Source organism: Ursus americanus, chromosome 8, assembly GCF_024610735.1.
Source record: "Ursus americanus isolate L20-20 chromosome 8, mUrsAme1.1.p, whole genome shotgun sequence".
Classification (NCBI taxonomy): domain Eukaryota; kingdom Metazoa; phylum Chordata; class Mammalia; order Carnivora; family Ursidae; genus Ursus; species Ursus americanus.
Genome location: NC_142134.1, coordinates 50,999,834 through 51,018,123, shown reverse-complemented (window position 1 = coordinate 51,018,123; position 18,290 = coordinate 50,999,834). Strand labels below are relative to the sequence as shown.

At 43.7% G+C, this 18,290-nt stretch overlaps 1 protein-coding gene across 8 annotated transcripts in view; it reads right to left on the bottom strand.

Moving 5' to 3' along the window:
* The window catches only part of APBB2 (amyloid beta precursor protein binding family B member 2), a 358,694-nt gene that overhangs the window by 210,833 nt on the left and 129,571 nt on the right, over positions 1–18,290 (bottom strand). For all 8 annotated transcript variants that reach the window (XM_087864178.1, XM_045816074.2, XM_045816077.2 and 5 more), the window contains one exon: positions 14,406–14,521. The gene's annotated coding sequence lies outside the window, so the exon portion shown is untranslated. The remainder of the gene's footprint in view (positions 1–14,405; positions 14,522–18,290) is intronic.

The window sequence follows — 18,290 nt, the reverse complement described above, 5'->3', positions numbered from 1 at the left end:
CAAGTCTGTTCAGCCTAGCCTCCTTCTCTATCCCCACCTCTCACCAAGCCCTACCATGCCCGGTACACTCTGGACATCCCGGCCTCCTTTCCATCCCTTCAACTGTCCCTATTACCACAGACTGCAATGAGCTTTCCTCACTTCTTCACAGGGCCAGGCTCTTCCCATGCTTCAGGTCACAGATCAGACAGCACTTCGTCAGGGGCATCCTCCCTATGCCACCCGACGACATGGGGGCCCTGCCCAGTCACTCTCCATCATGCTACTGACTCCTCCACAGTACGGACCACGAATATGTAATGATCCTCTCTGTTCGGGTGGCCTTCCTCTTGTCTGTCTCCATCACCAGAATGAATGGAAGTTCCAGGGTAGCAGCCCCCTTACCTACTTTATTCACTGCTCTATCCCCGGAGCCCGGCACACAGGAAGGCTCTAGACCCTTCTGCCATCTGCTTCTGGGACAGGCTTGGTGCAGCCGATCTCCAACTCCCCTGTAGGTACTAACGCCTTGAGGTAGCCACCAAATAGGCACTGTATCCCCAGGACCTGCCCCCCGCAATCCCCGAGCTGGGAATCTCCTCTCTCCCAGCAGCGTCTCTTGCTTGTAACCCCTTCCTACTCCTCTCACGGCTGCTGAAGCAGGCAGCAGAGCAGTCGGGAGCACAGAGCCTGCAGCCAGACAGCCTGGGCTCAAATGCCAACCACACCACTTACTATAGAGCCCGAAAGAAGTTACTTATCTCCTCTGTGCCTCAGTGTCCTCCTCTGTAACTGAGTGGTAACAGTAGCACTCATGTCACAGACAGTTGCTAGGAGGACTGGAAGAATACACAGGAAGAGCTTAGAACAGCATCTGGCTTGAAACTGTTAGTCATTAATAAGACCATAGTTAATAACATAAATAGCTTATGATCATGAACACGTTCCTTGTTTCCACTAGGATATATTCTTCCCATGCAACCCCATTTCAATACGTCCCTCCAAGACACCCCACCACTTCAGGTGCACCTGCAATCCCATAGTAGCTCTGCCAGCTCCGTGATCTGAATCACATCTATTCCCAGACCCTTGTCCTACTGGAGGAGGAAGCTCACAAAACGGGTTTTAGTCCTTGAACTTCACTGATTACACAGATCTTTACTGGCCTTCCCCTCCTCTAAGCTGCTACGCCACATGATTTGATTCTAATAATTGCCACCTTTGGCCATGTCTACATTGAAAACATAAACTCTTTGAGGACACTATGTAAGTCTTCTCAATCCCCCAGAGGGACCAGCACAGCATTATAAGTAGAGCAGATGCAGGATTGATCCGTCTATTGACTGGCCCTGACCACCCCTCCAGCCTCAACTCCACCCTGTCCCTCAACCAGAAAAAAGGGCAGCCTTGCTTAAACTGGACCCTTCAGTGGAAGAAACACTGATTTCAAAAACAAAAGGCTTCTATCTCCTGACGTTCAAAAACAACAGGAAATCCTCTTTTCCCCTAAGTAAGCCCCAGTCACAAGGATAGAATGGTAGCAGGTATGCATGAGTTAGCCAAGTCATGTTGGATTTATTGGTATCAAGTTCCAAATGAGCAATATGCAACTTAAGCCATTTGGGGGAATTTTCTTGTACCCTGGGAGATGGGGATCAACACTTCCCGTGATTGGATACTCCTAAGGGAGAATTCTGAAGAGAAAACAAATGTAATTCCAAGGATTTATGTATTTTCCATAAAACTGAAAGGGAGAAAATGACCTAAAAGTCTAGATGTGGTTTAACAAAGCATTCTCTCTAGAATATGCAATAGTGCATGCTTGCTTTTTTCTGTTTCTCTCTATCCTTCTCTCTCTAGAAAATTCTAGAAGGTACAGAGGCTAACAACAAACTGACCTATCTGGTGACTCTGAAATATGCCAAGTCATTCCTTTCAGAATTCCATGGGTTTCATCTTGCAAGGATTTTTGTGTCTTTCATTCAGGTCATCAGAGTTCACTTCCCCTGAGAACAATTTCAGGTTTGCATAAATGAACAAGTGTCCAGGAAACCTGGAAAAATAACTCTATCTGCTTTGTTTTCAAAACTGCCCCATAAAGTTGCATATTTCTCTTTTTCCCTTTCCAGAGGCTGCTCCCAGAAGATGCTCTTAAGCTCCTAAAGTTTGGCTGGAACATGTCTTCTCAATTACTCCCTTGGCAGGAAGTCCTGTGGCCACTTCTCCTGAGAACAACAATCTCTTCTCATCTCTCTCTGAGTCAAAACCTATCCACATACACAGAAGGCTAATTCATCCCGCCATCCAAACCTTCTTGTCATGAAATGTGGGGCACAGGCTGTTCGGAAGTCCCTATAGTTGTGATCCCCAAATTGCTGGGCATGAGGTTGGCAGGTGCTCACCGCTCTGCAAACAGGTTCCCCGGGGCTAGTCTATGGAAAATAAAAAGGGAAGTCACGCTTCGTTTCCTCCAAGGACTGTTCTGCCACGTCTTCAAGGCTCATTCTACGGCAAAAGCAGACACCAAACAGGCATCCTTCCAGGATGTCCGTTCCTGTGACTGAACACTGGACACAGGGCCTCTTGGTTCTGCTTTCTCTTTTGTTACTGCAGGGAGACCCTGGACCCAGAGCATCCACGTGAAGAGAAGATGTTTTCATTACCATAATGAAAAGAGTTTTGATATAACACTTCAACTCTCCACCAGAGAAGAAGCAGACTGCAGAGGGAATTTTAAAACAAACCAAAAAAAAAAAAAGTAAAAATTTACAAAGAAGGGATTTTCATTTGGACTGCTGAACCTTAATTTCTCTCTCCAGAGAGACAGAAATATCACCTTTCTTTATTACTGTTAACATCAAGATATAACCTTATTTAATAGACATGAAAACAAGCTCTATTTTATGAGTATCTAAAAATAGAGGCAGTAGATAGGCCTCCGATTAGCAACTTCAGAGCTTTGGTTCACATGCCACATAAAATCTAGAATCTAGCTTGCCAATGCTGAGACATGCCCAGAGAGTGGTGTTCTATAAGTGGTCTGCTGTTCGTGGAGGAGACTGTACTTCACCACACTCCCAAACTGGGGTTACTCAGGTGCAAGTGTCTTTGCAAAGCACTCATTCACTGAATTAATATTTACTTCACACTCAGTTATGTTTAAGGTTCTCTGGAAATTAGAGATTACAATCCGGTGATTCCAAGGTCTTAAAATCCTGTAATCATACTATGCTGACAGTCCATATATGAGTCAAGATGACAAAGATGGACTCTGCCTATTTCAAGTATCTGGAAAACCTGAATAACATAGAACAACTTTTTCTACAAAGAAAAGTCAAAATCATGAGAAGTAAATCCCTGGGCCATAACTGAAGACAGAACTCAAAGTCAGTAAAGACAGTTTAAGCTTGAAGACTTAGAAGGATATCAGAGCATGGTATGGTCTTAACATCTAAGATTCTGATGACCTAAGGAGAAGAAAGGGACACATAGACCATGGGGCCCATGAAACTGGCTAGCCAGAGCTGAGCTATCTGCTCTGTGCTGGCAGTCACACGGCTGCCCCTCAGTAAAATCAAGTCTAGAAAATATTCATTCCCTGCCCTCTAAGCTTTGCAAGGAAGCTTTTGTTTCGGAATGAAGAAGGAAGGAAGGAAGGAAGGAAGGAAGGAAGGAAGGAAGGAAGGAAGGAAGGAAGGAAGGAAGGAAGGGAGGGAGGGAGGGAGGGAGGGAGGGAGGGAGGGAGGGAGGGAGGGAGGAAGGGAATTTTAAAAGCCTCACCAATATAAAATCAAAATCCCAAGACGACGCTCACATGAAAGTATGGTATCCAAATTCGTAACATCCATGTAGTATCAGATTCCCTGGCCCAGAAAGTAATACAAAAACTGGTCTGGAAGCAATGATACCATGGAGCACGACTAACTGAGGAAATGAGAAAATGCTCTGGCTTTCCACATTCCTATTCACACTGGATTCCCACGGCAAATAACTCCCATTAATGAGGCCCTCAGTATCACAGTTTAAGACTAAACAAGAAAAAAAGAGACGGCCAACATAAATGGCAAAATCTGCATCCAAGAGCTAAAAATAGTAGAAAGTCTGAAAGAGGCTTTATATTTAAGCAATTGAAGAAAGCAAAAACAGGAGAGCAAGAAAGGACAGCAGGTGATTTTGAAAAAAAATATACTAGAAATTCCAAGAGTAAATGAAGGAAGGAAAAAAGATACACACACACACACACACACACACACACACGCTGCATATTATGTATACAGCATACACACGCACACAAACACACACGCACACAAACCAATTCTACTTCCAAACACTAGCAAAGAACAATCTGAAAATGAAATTAAGAAAACAATTGTTTATAATATCAAAAAGAATACTTAAAAATAAATTTTAACAAGTAAGTGTAAGACTTGTACACTGAAAACTACAACACATCACTGAAAGAAATTAAAGGAGACCTAAAGAAATGAAAAGATATCCCTGCACATGGATTTGGAAGGCAATACTATTAAGATGGCAGTACCTCCCCAAATGATCTACAAATTAAACACAATCCTTATCAAAACCCATCTGGCTTCTCTGCAGAAATTGAAAAACTTATCCTAAAAAGGGAAAGTATAGTCTTTTAACAAACAGTGCCAGGACAACTAGATCTGCACGTGCAAAGGAACGAAGTGAACCACTGTTCCAGAATGTATTAACTCAGCTGAATCAAACACCTAAAACGTAAGCACCAAAATTATAAATTGATCAGGCAATGGTATCTCAGGTATGATGTCAAAAGTACAAACAACAAAAAACAGATATATTGAACTGCATCAAAATGTAAAACCTTTGTGCTTCAAAGGACACTATCAAGAACATAAAAATACAATTCACAGGATAGGAGAAAATCTTTACGAATTGTATAAGGGTGAAATATCCAGAATATACAAAGAAGAAAAGAATAAATAACCCAAGTTAAAAGTGGAAAAAGGATTTGAAAAGATGCTCAACATCATAAATCATTAGGAAAACGCAAATCAAACCCAGAATGAGATACGACCTCGTGCCCACTAGGATAGCTATAATCAAAAAGACACACAATAAAAAGGGTGGTAAGGATGTCAAAAAAAAAAAAAATGGAATGCCCATATGTTATTAGTGGGACTGAAAAAGGGTCCAGCTACTTTGTAAACCAGTTTGGCGGTTCCTCAAAAAGTTAAAAAGCAGTTACCATATGACCCAGCAACTATGCTCTCATGTATGTACCCAAAGAAATGAAATATTTCCACTCAAAAACTCATATGTGGGGCGCCTGGGTGGCATAGCGGTTAAGCATCTGCCTTCGGCTCAGGGCGTGATCCCGGCGTGATGGGATCGAGCCCCACATCAGGCTCCTCTGCTATGAGTCTGCTTCTTCCTCTCCCACTCCCCCTGCTTGTGTTCCCTCTCTCACTGGCTGTCTCTATCTCTGTCAAATAAATAAATAAAATCTTAAAAAAAAAAAAAAAAACTCATACGTGAATGTTCATAGTAACATTATTTACGATACCAAAAAGTAAAAACAACTCAAATGTCCATAAATGGATGAACAGAAAAACCAAATGTGGTTTATCTCTACAATAGAATATGATTCAACAATAAAAAGAATGAGGTACCAGTAACTACTACAACATGGGCGAACCTTGAAAACATTACGCTAGAGACACAAAGTCAGTTCATGGTTTCCCAGGGAGAAGGATGGGCACATGTGGTGATAACTAATGATGGGTTCAGGTTTTCTTTTCAGAGTGGTGAAAATGTTCTGGAATTAGGCAGTGGTGATGGTTATGTATCTTTGTGAATATACTAAACACTACTGAATTTTATAAGGCAGATTTTATAGAATGTGAATTATATCTTATCTAGGGGGAAAAACTCAATGGACAAATTCAATAGTAAGATTAGAAACAGCCGGGGCGCCTGGGTGGCACAGTGGTTAAGCATCTGCCTTCGGCTCAGGGCGTGATCCTAGCGTTATGGGATCGAGCCCCACATCAGGCTCTTCCGCTATGAGCCTGCTTCTTCCTCTCCCACTCCCCCTGCTTGTGTTCCCTCTCTCGCTGGCTGTCTCAATCTCTGTCGAATGAATAAATAAATAAAATCTTTAAAAAAAAAAAAAAAAAGATTAAAAACAGCCAAAGAGCGAATTCATGAATTGGAAGGTAGTTTGGGTGGATGTTATGACTCAGCTACCAAGCAGAGTTTACTCCAACAGAGTTTGGAGAGTTGTCAACAGAACAGTGTCTTGGAATTTAGCATCTCTTTATATCCTCCTTCGTCCTGCACCTTGCCTCTTACTCCTATCAGGTAACAGGAGTCCTACCCTTGGCTAGAGTACCTGGCATAGCAATTCAGAGATGAATTGTTTTGAGAGGAAACTAAGAATTATCTAAGTAGATAAATAACTTCATACACAAACGTGTGTGTGTGTGTGTGTGAAAGTTCATACAATAGCAAATAGTTGGTAGTAAATAGAAAAGGGAAAACTTCAGGATGGGAAGAGAAGGAAGATGCAGTAAAATGAATAATGTTGTCCCCCCCACCCCCCGTCCCATCAAAGATATTCACATCCTGACCCCTGGAACCTCTGAAGCTACCTTATATGGGCAAAACAGACTCTGCAGGTGTGCTCAGACTAAAGTCTCCACGGGAGGAGAGATTCCAGATATTTCGGGTGCACTAAATGTAATTACAATGGTCTTTCTAAGAGGAGCAGAGCTGGATTTTACTACAGAAGAGACGAAGGAGGTGTGACCAGAGACTGGAGTGATCCACTTTGAAGACAGAGAAAGGGGCCCCAAGACCAAGGAATGAGCCCCAAGACCAAGGAATACAGGAATTCCCAGGAGCTGAAACAGCGGAAGGCAGATTCTCCCCTAGAGTCTCCAAGCTGAACCAGCCCTGCAGACACCTAGGTAGCCCAGGAAGACTCCTTTCAGACTTCGGGTCTCCAAAATGGTAACACAATACATCTGTGTTGTTTTAAGTCACTACGTCTGCAGGAACTTGTTACAGCAGCAAAAGAAAATTAAGACAGGAGGTAAGTGGGAGGCCAGGAAGATGTTGTAGTTCAGCCTTGACGGAAAATAAGGAATACCAGGGCATTCAGAGCTGCTTCCCAGCCGGCAGAGAAGGAAACTAAGGAGATATGGGTAAGAAGGATGATGAGTCAGGCGGGTGCAAACAATAGGGGCTGTCGTGTACAGACAGAAGCTACCCACCACAACCAAAGCTAGACAACCAAGTGTGTTCGAAAACAGGATTTGGAAAAACTTGTAATGTGCAAGGAACTCTCCCCCCATCAGTGCTAAGTAAGTTTTCGAGTAAGTTATTTGTTCATTCATTCAATATATACTTACTGAGCACTTACTATGTGTCAGGCCCTGTAGGTCATTACATTCATAATGCTTACTCCAAACTTTTCCTATGCGAAGCGCTCATATAATTGCACGAGAAAGTGGGTGCTAGCCCACAGTGTGAGCTAACTAGATAAATCAAAACATTACCCCGTAAAAGCACTTTTGTTTTTGTCACTGCTATTATGCAGTAAAGCGGATTACCTTTACTTATTTGGATGTGATTGCTCTCCTTTAAAAGCTTTGGCATGGCCTATCTGTAGATATGTTAAGCAGTTAAATATCCAAGTTTAAATAATACTTCACTACCCATAAATTTTCTGAGTTCTATGTTTTGAATATATTTGCTCTGACTTGGACTTGGTTCTCCCCACAGCCAAGCCTCGCTTGCAATTCTGTCTTTGGAAAACAAATATAATAAAATTTTTAAACCGGATATTGCCTAAATATCATCCAGTCCAACTCCTCAATTTACAGCTGTCAGAAGTGAGATTCAATTGGTTCTAATAACTTGTCTACGCCTTTAGCCCTAGTTGGCAGGGCCGGGACTGGCGCTCAGGCCTCCTGTCTCCCCATCCAAGGCTCTGCAGCAACCACAGGCTGCCTGCCTTTGAATCCAGACTCCTAGGCCCAGGGACTGTGTTTCAGATCTTAAGCTCCTCAGGCTATTGCCATATGAAAAGCCTGGCAACCTGTCTCTTTAAAGAACTAGACTTGAAGCTTAAAACCAAGACAAACCACATGTAATGAAAACAAGTCACATTAATTGCACAAAAACAAATTGAGATTTTTTTTTACATTTGCATCACACATATTTCACGCAGCTGATTTTTGGCCACTAAACAGATAAAAAAAAGTTAAGCCTCAATATTTGGAAAAAAATAAGGGAATGCCAGTTACAACAATGGGGATAGCATATTTCACCTCTCCTAACAGAAAGTGGTTTTTCTGGGGTTTTTGTTTTTTTTTTTTTTTTTGGTCTCCCTCTGTTTCCAGAGTAGGAGGAAATGTGCAGTCCTCACACAAGGGTGATGGGATGGAAATAGACAAATCTTCTCCATAGGGCAGATTGGGCATGCATGGCAATGCCTTTATAACGTGCAAGCAACACTTTAACTCAGCAGTTTCATTTCTGGACGTTTCTTAAGAAGAAGAAAGACAGTATGAGTGATGATTAATCCAGAAGGACATTAAAATACTGGAAATACCCTAAATGCTCACTAGTGGGTGATTTTTTTTGTTGTTTTGGTTTTTTTTTAAGATTTTATTTATTTGAGAGAGAGAGTACAGAGTGCATGAGTGGGGGAAGGGGCAGAAGGACAGGGAAAGGCCGACTCCCTGCTATGCAGAGTCAGCCATGGAACTCGATCTCAGGACCCTGAGATCATGACCTGAGCGGAAGGCAGCTGCTTAACCAACAGAGCCACCCAGGTGCCCCAACAGTGGATGACTGTTATCATGATATATCCGTGCAATGTAATAATGTGTCAGATTGTTAAAAATCACACACTAGAAAAAGATTTAATAGTATCAGAAATTTCCATGATGAATTAAGTGACAAAAAGCACGTCATAAAATAAGACATACAGTATGATCATGATAATGTTTAACATAAAGGGGCGGATGCATGAATGTACACATACAATGACTATAAAAACGCGTGCAACATGTTCAGAATGGGGTTTTTTTCCTTTGTGCTTTTAAGTGTTTCTACATTTTCTAAAATAAATGGATTGTTTTTTTCCCCTTGGACAGAGGAAAAATCTAATCAGTATAATTTTTAAAATCCTGTTCCTTTAACCTTCCCCAACTCCAACATCTACTCCTCATCAGGGAATCTTATTACTAAAACTGTAAGACTCCCCAAGGACTCCTCAGCTGTGATCACCAGCGTCTGGACAATCCTGCAGGACTTCCTCCCACACCAGGAAAACCAATTAAAACCAGAGCAGAAAGCCCTTCTCTTGGGATACTGCATCATATCCTGCCAGTCCTGGGCAGTGAGACCCAGTTGGCTATTAATGATCTTGAGCACTGCTCTCAGGCTCCTGGTCTTAACTCAAATTCCAAATGTTTCCCCACATCCCAGCTGAGCTGAGAAACCCCACCCCTCCCCACTCCCCCAAAACTGATTCTGCCCAAGCACACTTTCCAGTATTATGTGATCTATAGAGTAGTGCTTCTCAAACGGGGAGTTGAGACCCATGAGTGGTCACTGAAATCAATTTTTTTAAAGATTTATGTGACACAGAAAGAGAGGGGGAGCAGCAGAGGGAGAGGGAGAAGCAGGCTCCCCACTGAGCAGGGAGCCTCACATGGGGCTCGATGCCAGGACCCTGGGATCATGACCTGAGCCAAAGGCAGACGCTTAACCGACAGCCACCCAGGTGCCCCTGAATATCAATTTAATGGGTCCTGACCAGCACCTGCTTGACCACAGCAGAAGTTCTTCATGTCCAGGTGAAGCAGCCTCACCACATTCAACTGTCTTTACTGCCTCCCTCTGAAACACCACACGGATAAGCCTACCACTGGCCAAGGCTGCTTTCGAGTGGCCCGGAAAGTATATGTACTAGCCTAGAAAGATACTTATGATACCTTGCTGAGTAAACACCATGTGCAACATGATCCCAATTCTGTAGGTAAACAGAAAAGAAATATATTGAGAGAGAATACTTGACATGCAGGGGGGGTATTCCACAAAATGCATAAAATGGCTATCTCTTGGTACACAGGGCTGTGAGAGCTTGTTCTCCTTTTCTTTATTTTTAAAATTTTCTATATTACACATGTATACCTGTATGATTTTAAAAGTGTTATTACCCTTACTGTACTTATTACTATTACTCTTTCTATAGGAACTGCTCTCTCCTAGGGCCTTTGTGTTAGTTGTGGTTACTGAATTTAACTGGATAAGAGTGGAGCTAAGACAGATGTCAGCATCCTTTGATGCTGAATCTTTTAGGGCTTTAAGACCTGTATTTCCAAAAGCTCTGGTGGGGAGAACAGGTGAGGGGACAACACCTAAATAAGTGGTCACCAGGTCACCCGACAACCCAAGTGCAGGAAAGGATACAGATGGGAGCAGACAAGCAGAGAAACCTAGGCTCAAATTGCAACTCTGCTTGGACAAGTTACTTTGCTGTTTCAAGCCTCATTTTCCTTATCTGTGAAATGGGGATAATAAAATGAACCTTTAAAAGTTTATCCAGTTCAAAATGAGATACTTCTAGTAACTTCAGGACACAGTGTGTGGCCTGTAGTAGTGCCTCAAACAAAACCAATCCCTCTCATCAGTAACAGCAAGGGAGTCAAGGAGGGAAGGCCCAAAGAAATAATCGTATGTGCCTATTACTATTTAAACTTTTTATATTTTATTTATTTAAAAAAGAATTTTTTTAAATAGGCCCAACACGGGACTTGAACTTGCGACCCTGAGATCAAGACCTGAGCTGAGATCAAGGGTCAGATGCTTAGCCGACTGAGCCACCTGGATGTCCCTGCTTAAACTTTTTAAATGGCAAGTTCTTAAGTACAGAAGAGGAGGAAACCCCCACCTCTGAGAAAGGGAAAGGCAGGTGGAAGGAGGGCCAGGGGTGGGTGAGCAGCACAGGGTTGCCCTGGAGGCCCTAATTACGGCCCCTGGGGCCTTCGTCTGCACCACTTCTGCCAGGAGCTCTGGAAAATGCCTTACAGGGGCTTCCTGAAGAAATGATCAGATCCCATCTCAAGCCCAAGGTAATGCCACAAATACTTGAGGATCCATCACAGATAAAGCCCTGTCCTCACACATGGAGCAGAAGAGGCAAGTGAAAAGGAGTTTAGTGTCAAAGTCCAGACAAAATATACACATACTTCAAAATACAGAAAGCAATTTGGGACGCAAGCTTCAGGGGGAGACTGAAGAGCTACATGGACGCGTGCTTCTATTTGGGAAACCAGGGCAGCTTCCTGGGAAAGACGGCAATGCTGCTGTGCCCTCGCGCCAGAGTAGAGTTCCAGCAGGCGGTCAAAAGGCGGATCTGCATCACAGAGAGGAACCAGCAGGAGCAATGGCACAGGGACCCAAAGGCAACAGTGTGTCTTGGCAGGAGCAGGCCACTTGGGCTAGTGTAAGAGATCCACCAAGGAGTAACACTACCAACAACTATTATTAACCATGAGTAATGGGTCCTAAAATAAGGGGCAGCGAAAGACAATGTGGAAGACTCAAATGTCAGGGTGACCTTCTGGACCAGTGGGGACACACCAAACATTCTCAGCAGGGATGGCAGCAAGGCTTCTGTTTGATGAATCCGGAAAAACGCACAAGTCAAATTTGCAGGGCGAGAGACTGCAGGCCAGAGGTCAAGAGACTAATGCCACAGTCCAGACCCTAGCAGCTGGAGTTACAGTAGCCGTAGCCACACAGAGGAACAGCTAGGTGCAAACACAAGCAAACAAGGGTGCAATCTTCTTAGCAACTTCTAGGAAAAGTTCAAAACACTAGTCTCAACACAAGCACAGATATCAGCATGGAAAGACTAAAGAGATCCACTCTAGTTTCTGACTTCTTCTTTTGGTGTTCAATGGATGCCATTCCACATTCCACCAAAGAACAGCATCCTGTCCTGAAAGAAGATAGCCTTGAATGGGAAAATAATAATCCCGAAACAGAAAAAAAAGAAAATCTAAAAACTCTAATTTGCCCCACGAGCCTCAAAAATGGTTCAGAGCACAGCATTGTGTACCATCCACCCTTGGCCAATGCTTCTGATCGCACTTAAGGACAAATCATAAATTCGAGATAATTTTTTCTCTCCTGAAATACTTTCTCTTCTCCACGAACAGTGGGGTCCTGTTCAGGCCCAGTCCTGGCCAAGAGGCTCCAAGTCATCTTAACTTTCTTGCCTTAGGTGACAGGAGACAGAGCAGCTGAGGTTAATGCTTCCTACCACTGAGAGTAGCCATGAAACAATGTCAGCTGGAGGTTTCAACCAGCAAATCTTATTTAATGATTAGAAGGAGGAAGGTACAAGGGGGAGGAAGGGGAGAACAAAAAACATACCCCATAAAATAAATGACGGTTTGAACATACTGAACCAAGGGATCAACAACACTGTAAAAAGGAGATGAAAAGCACTGAAGGGTGGGCACCAGGTTCTAGTTCCTGGGAAGGACGTTTCAAGCAAGGGGCTGTGCAAACATGCTGAAGGCCAAGGGACCGTCGTGTGCGCCCACTGCAGAACGCAGCCCCCTCCTTCCCACCAGGAAAAAAGCACCAGTGACGTGCGCAGTGGAGGCCTCTGGGAATGGCTAGCATGTTCCTGGCACCCAGGAAGGGTAAAATGAGGACAGTTTTCTCCTAGAGAGCTCTTAATGAGCAGTCAGTCAAGTGAAGAAGAAAGGCACCCTTTCAACTACTTGACAGCCCAGACTTTGAAGCTCAGAGCCCCTTGGAAAACTCCAAAGACGTACAATGAGTCACTCATGAAGACGGTGAACAACGAGCAGGTCCACAGGCATGAATTTTCCAAGTCAATGTACTTCCTACACCCTAAGAACCCAAACTTTAACATTTTAACCATTCTGAAAGAAGAATATTCTTCCAAACACAGTAGACTGAACCACATAAAATTAGCATTTCTGCCAGTTGAAACTGGTCAAAAAATAACAATGTCCCATGTTTCAATCACAGCACATGGCTTCCAACGTCTTCCACAGCAGGAAGAGGCAAATTTTTTCTTAACAGGACAGATCGTAGATATTTTTGGCTCTGAGGGCCAAGAGGCAAAGTAGATTCTGTAGGTACTTACATAACCATTTAAAAATATGAAAACCATTGTTAGCTCCTACAAAAACAGGCGTGGGCTAGATTTGGCCCGTGGGCCAGTGTGCTGACCTCTGTTTTACAGTATACAAGGGTAAATTTTTTCCGATGTTCACTATGAAAACTGCTAATTTTAGGGTAATGGAGTCATGCCACTGGGGGATACTGAAGGAGCCGCATAGAAGCTGTTTATCCCACCCGTGCGGGCGGCATCACTGGCGGGTGAATCTCCGCTCTGTTGTCAGCCTTCCCTTCCCCTGCTGCTTCTAACCACCTGGCTTATTTTAGAAGCGATTGTCTGGGGGAGGGTTTGAGGGCAGTTCTAACTTTCCTATGAAGAAAAAAATGGAGATGTACAAGGAAATAAGACTTAAAGGTGAATATGAATAAACATAATGATGAAAAGAATATGGGAGCAAAGGCACTCTGGGGAACTACCCCAAGCATACCCCTGATTTGAAGCCAAAATTCCAAAGGTCCAAAGGAAGCAACAAAAGCAAATAAATATCTAAGCAGCCAGCCCAAAGCTAAAAGACTCACTGGAACAAAAAAATAAGTTTATGACAAACTCTCCTTTACAGAAATAAGGGAGATGATTAAAAGGGCAATAATACTTTCTCTCCTAAGTCAATCAGGGGTAGGCCACAACCGTAGCCATTCCCAAAAAACTATAATTGGAAAAATTCAAATTTTGTGAGACATTGAAAGTCATCACTGAGGGAATCAGGAGTTTCCTCCTTTGGAGAATGCTGACAAGAGTCAGGGACTCTCTCCTTAATGCGTATTCAACAATGACATACCCCGGAGGACCTCTCTTCTGAGCCCAGGAATTCTTTTATTTAAGAGAATTGTAAAAATCAGTAGGAAATGATCTTAATTTATAGCATTGCTACTGTTTCAAATGTTATATATGGTGATGCAAAAGAGGAAAGCTTAAAAAAAAAAAAAAAAATACAAACCCTGTCCATGAACCAATGCACTGAAAGAGAAGAGGGAGATTGCTCATACACACTTCTGGCCTTCTATGGCCACCGGATTAGACAAACCCGAACTTCAATAACATTTCTCATCTTTCAATATTAAACACGTCCCCTAGAGCAATCCATCCTCCTGCATTTCTAAACCCTCTCATTTAAATCTTACGAACCTTCACCAGTGCTCTGCAATATTCTACAATGAAAGTTAAAGGGGAAAAAAGGGAGATCCAATCCCATACGTACATGAGCTGCCTGGGTGACAGGGAGCCTCCGGGTACCGTCCGCCCATAGCGACCAGTCAGCACATTAGCAGGGGCCTCGGCAGTTTCCAAGTACTCAGGAAAGATGGAGATGGTTTGCTGGGGTGGGGGGTGGGGGAGAGACCAAAAAAAAAAAGTCAACAAAACAGAGATTTAGGATAATGACTACATTTTTTTCATTAAAATGCTAATGATGACCACAAATTTCCAGATAAGCACACTCATGAATTATTCATAGTCACATGCGAGCTGAAGTCTCCCTGTCACTGCGGGCAGGCACAGGGCTTGCTGACGATTAGCGTGTGGCCCCTGTAACAGGGGTGACAGAAGCACAGGTCACTGCAAGTCTAGCCGTGGGGGCTGGCCCACTTCAGAAGACCAGGCAATCCCACCCACATCTTATTGGTGCTCATCTCACTCCTCCCTAAAGTCAAGGAACAGCTCCAGCCTGCTTCTTTGCTGTGACGTCCGAACAAATATCCTGTAAAAACTCTAAGAGCTTGAAAGAAAAAAGAAAATTTCTGTACTGGGTAGATAAGACATCAGACTGATTTAAAACAAAACAAAACAAAACAACTTTCCATTGAAGCGTAACATAAATATAGAAAGTACACATACTGTACATGAACAGCTCAATGAATTTTCCCAAACTGAACACAGATCAAAACCTAGAACATTCTCAGTGCCCCAGAAGCCCCGTTCATGCCCCCTCCTAGAGGCAACGATTATGCATAATTACTTCTGCTCATTTTTGTAGACATCACATTGATTTGCTGTCGTTATTAATTTCTCATTTGAAAAACATACACTGAACACCCCCTAGATGCCAAGCCCTGGGCCAGGCACTGGACCTACAAACAGAAATGAGACGCTGTCTCCGTCGTGAAGGAAAGTGAAATCCAGTGGGGCCAAGAGATACACATAACCCACCCCAAAAGACAGTGGGATGGGTGCGATGACAGACTCACATCAAGTGGGGCACTGAGCCCAGAAATGGAGAAGGTAGGGAAGGCTTCCAAGTAAATCGATTGCCTAACTGTCCTCAGGCTGGGTGGGGCTTAGCCAGGCTGGGAACAGGAGACAATAGAATGGAAAAGGCGGAGGTAAGAAACTGCATGGTGAAATTTAGTGCTGCTAGACTCTCTAGGATAAGGCCAGGGAAGATTCTTGCCTGGAGCGTCATCCTAACCTGTCCACACGCTCCAGACTCTGACTTTATTCTGGTCGCAGACAGCCACTGATGGGCCAGATCTAGGTTTCAGATGCATTACTCTCTCTGGATGGATTCAAAGACGCAGAGTGGAGACACAGAGGCCAGCTAAGCCAGTCTGCCTGCTTGGTATGAGAGGAGGGGTGGGCATTAGGAAAGTGGGGAGGAGGGGGAGGAGAGAAGAATTAGTACTTGGGAAACATCCAGACACTAAACAGCAGAATAAGTTGGTGATTAGCTACATGTAGGCGGTGGGAGTGACGACTGAGTAGAAAATACAGAAGGATGAACAAGTTTAATAAGGAAGACAAGGGGGTTTGTTTGGGGCATTAGAAATTGAGGTGCAGAATATTCGGGTGGGGCCCCCCACATATTCTTGAGCCTGAAGCTTGGGGAAGAAAGCTGAGCAAAATGTAAAGGCATCTACGTGATCATTACACAGAGAGAGCAGAAATTAGGTTAGTGGGTGACGACCCTGAAGGAATGTGGGTAGAGCGAGGAGAAAGGACGAGGGCTGAAAAGCAGACCCCTTGAGAACGGGAACAAGGATAGAACGGGCAAAGGAAGAAGACCGAAGAAGAAAGGCAGAGAGGTACAACAGGATACAAAAAGATGAATAAAGATAAGAAATGAAAAACATACCTTTGGATTTGCCACGTAAGTAGTCACTGGCCACTGTGGTTGAGTGTAGTTTCAGTGACATGGTGGCAGCCAAGAAAAGAGAGCGAGCAGAAGAGAAGAGGAGGGAGAATGGACAGTTGTTGGAAGGGGCAGGTGCTAACAGAAATCCATATTGATGAGCTGAAGGAATCAGTAGAGAGAGGAAGGCTGAGAATACAAGAGGGAGAAGGGAAAGATGGAATAAGATCCCTATGGAGGTAGTGGAAAGGGTCAGGAGTACAGATGAAGGGGCTGACCTTGAGCAGGAAGGGAAACCCACAACCTCTGATATTAGAGAATACGAGAATTAGAGGAATAGAGACAAATCTAGTTAGAGCCAGTCTACAGGTAAGAGCATGGGGATTTTGGAGGCAACAGGGGAAATGATAACAATATTGTAGCTAAAATAGCCGGCAAGGCTCTTTACTGAGCATGGGCTGACGTGTACGCAGTTTGACAACTTAGATCTTGAAAATCTTGGTTTCTTACACATGCTTCCCTCCAAAATTGAAATAGCCCAACCCTGTTTTAAGGTAAATAAACATACACGCCAGTGCCTGTCAAGGGGGTAAGGGGCATTGTGAGGTGAGCACACCCATAGTAGAACTTAATAGTATCAAAAAAAATCGTATAAGTAAAACATTCAGAAGAAGGCTCTCAAAATGATCTTTGGTTTGTGGTGCCAACCTTTCCAAACGTTTATATAAGTTATATTTCATTAAGTGAAGCCACGCCCCACCATCTCACAATGCTTTTGAAGATGCTTCAATACAAAGACCCCTCCCAGCACGACTAACCTAATGCAAATGAAGTCAAGGAGAGGGGAGCGGAACTGGCAGCAGCACCGCCCCCCGGGAGGGCCCAGATGCCTTGCCTCTTCAGACAGCTGCACTGTCAGCCCCCTTGGGTTCCTGTCCCCTCTTCCATCTTGGGTTCTGGAAAACCCAGAAGTCGGTAAAGTGACTTAGTTCTTGGAAAGCGTTCCAATAACGACAAAACAGCAAGGTTCATTAGAAAGTCTAATGCAACAGAAAACACCTTGGAAAGTAGATTCTATGTTCTCCAGGCAGACTCTGCGATCTCAAAAGCTGTGCGGCCACTCCACAGTTTGTCTATTCCGTTACCACGAACATCTCCAGGCCGTTTTTGGGAGATGGCAGAATTTCAGAATTCTAGATAAACATGTCACCGACATTGAAGTCAGCCAGGATGGAGATGGTTCCAAAGCCACTGGAGACCTACTACCAACTGGGCCATCCTTCTTTGCATTCCCAGCTCATAGGAGACCTAGTAAGCAGTCAATCAATATGGAATCAGTCAATAAACCGATACATAAGTGAAGAGTTCTCACAACTAGGAGGTAAGAGGCCAATTAAACGATGAGAATAGAAATAGTCTATTCCTTCCCTTCCCAACCTAATCGACTCAAAGCCAAGCTGCAAATCACACTCAACTGCTTCTCCTTTCCTCCTCACGGAAGAAACTCTTCATGAACTCATAAATGCATATTGTGTGCTAAGTAAGAGGATTCAGAAATAATGAAATTATGAAAACCAGAATGCCTCGTAAATGGGAAAATTGGTAGGTACGCACATTCTGAGCATACAAAGGAATAGAAATTGCCCACTTTACATCTGTCTGCCTTCTTTGTTCTCCTCCTGTGTGAAGGACAGGATGCCATTACTCTCACAGCAGGGCGCCTCTCCTCCCAGATGCTCATGCAACAGCAACCTGCTTAAGCTCAACCCACCCGGGCAACAGATAGTAATGAAATAAGCAAGTCTCGCTTCCTTGAAAATTCAGAAAATTCACTCAGTACGGGTCTCTGTTCTCGTCCTAATATATACTTATATTATTCATCATTACACTTCTTTCACAGCACGTAAGAGGTATCACCGATCCTACGGAACACATCTGACACCTTACCCAGCAGCACACTGTGGTACTGTCTGGAAATAACTTTAATGATAAAATTTCCCGAAGTGAGGAAGAGTGGGC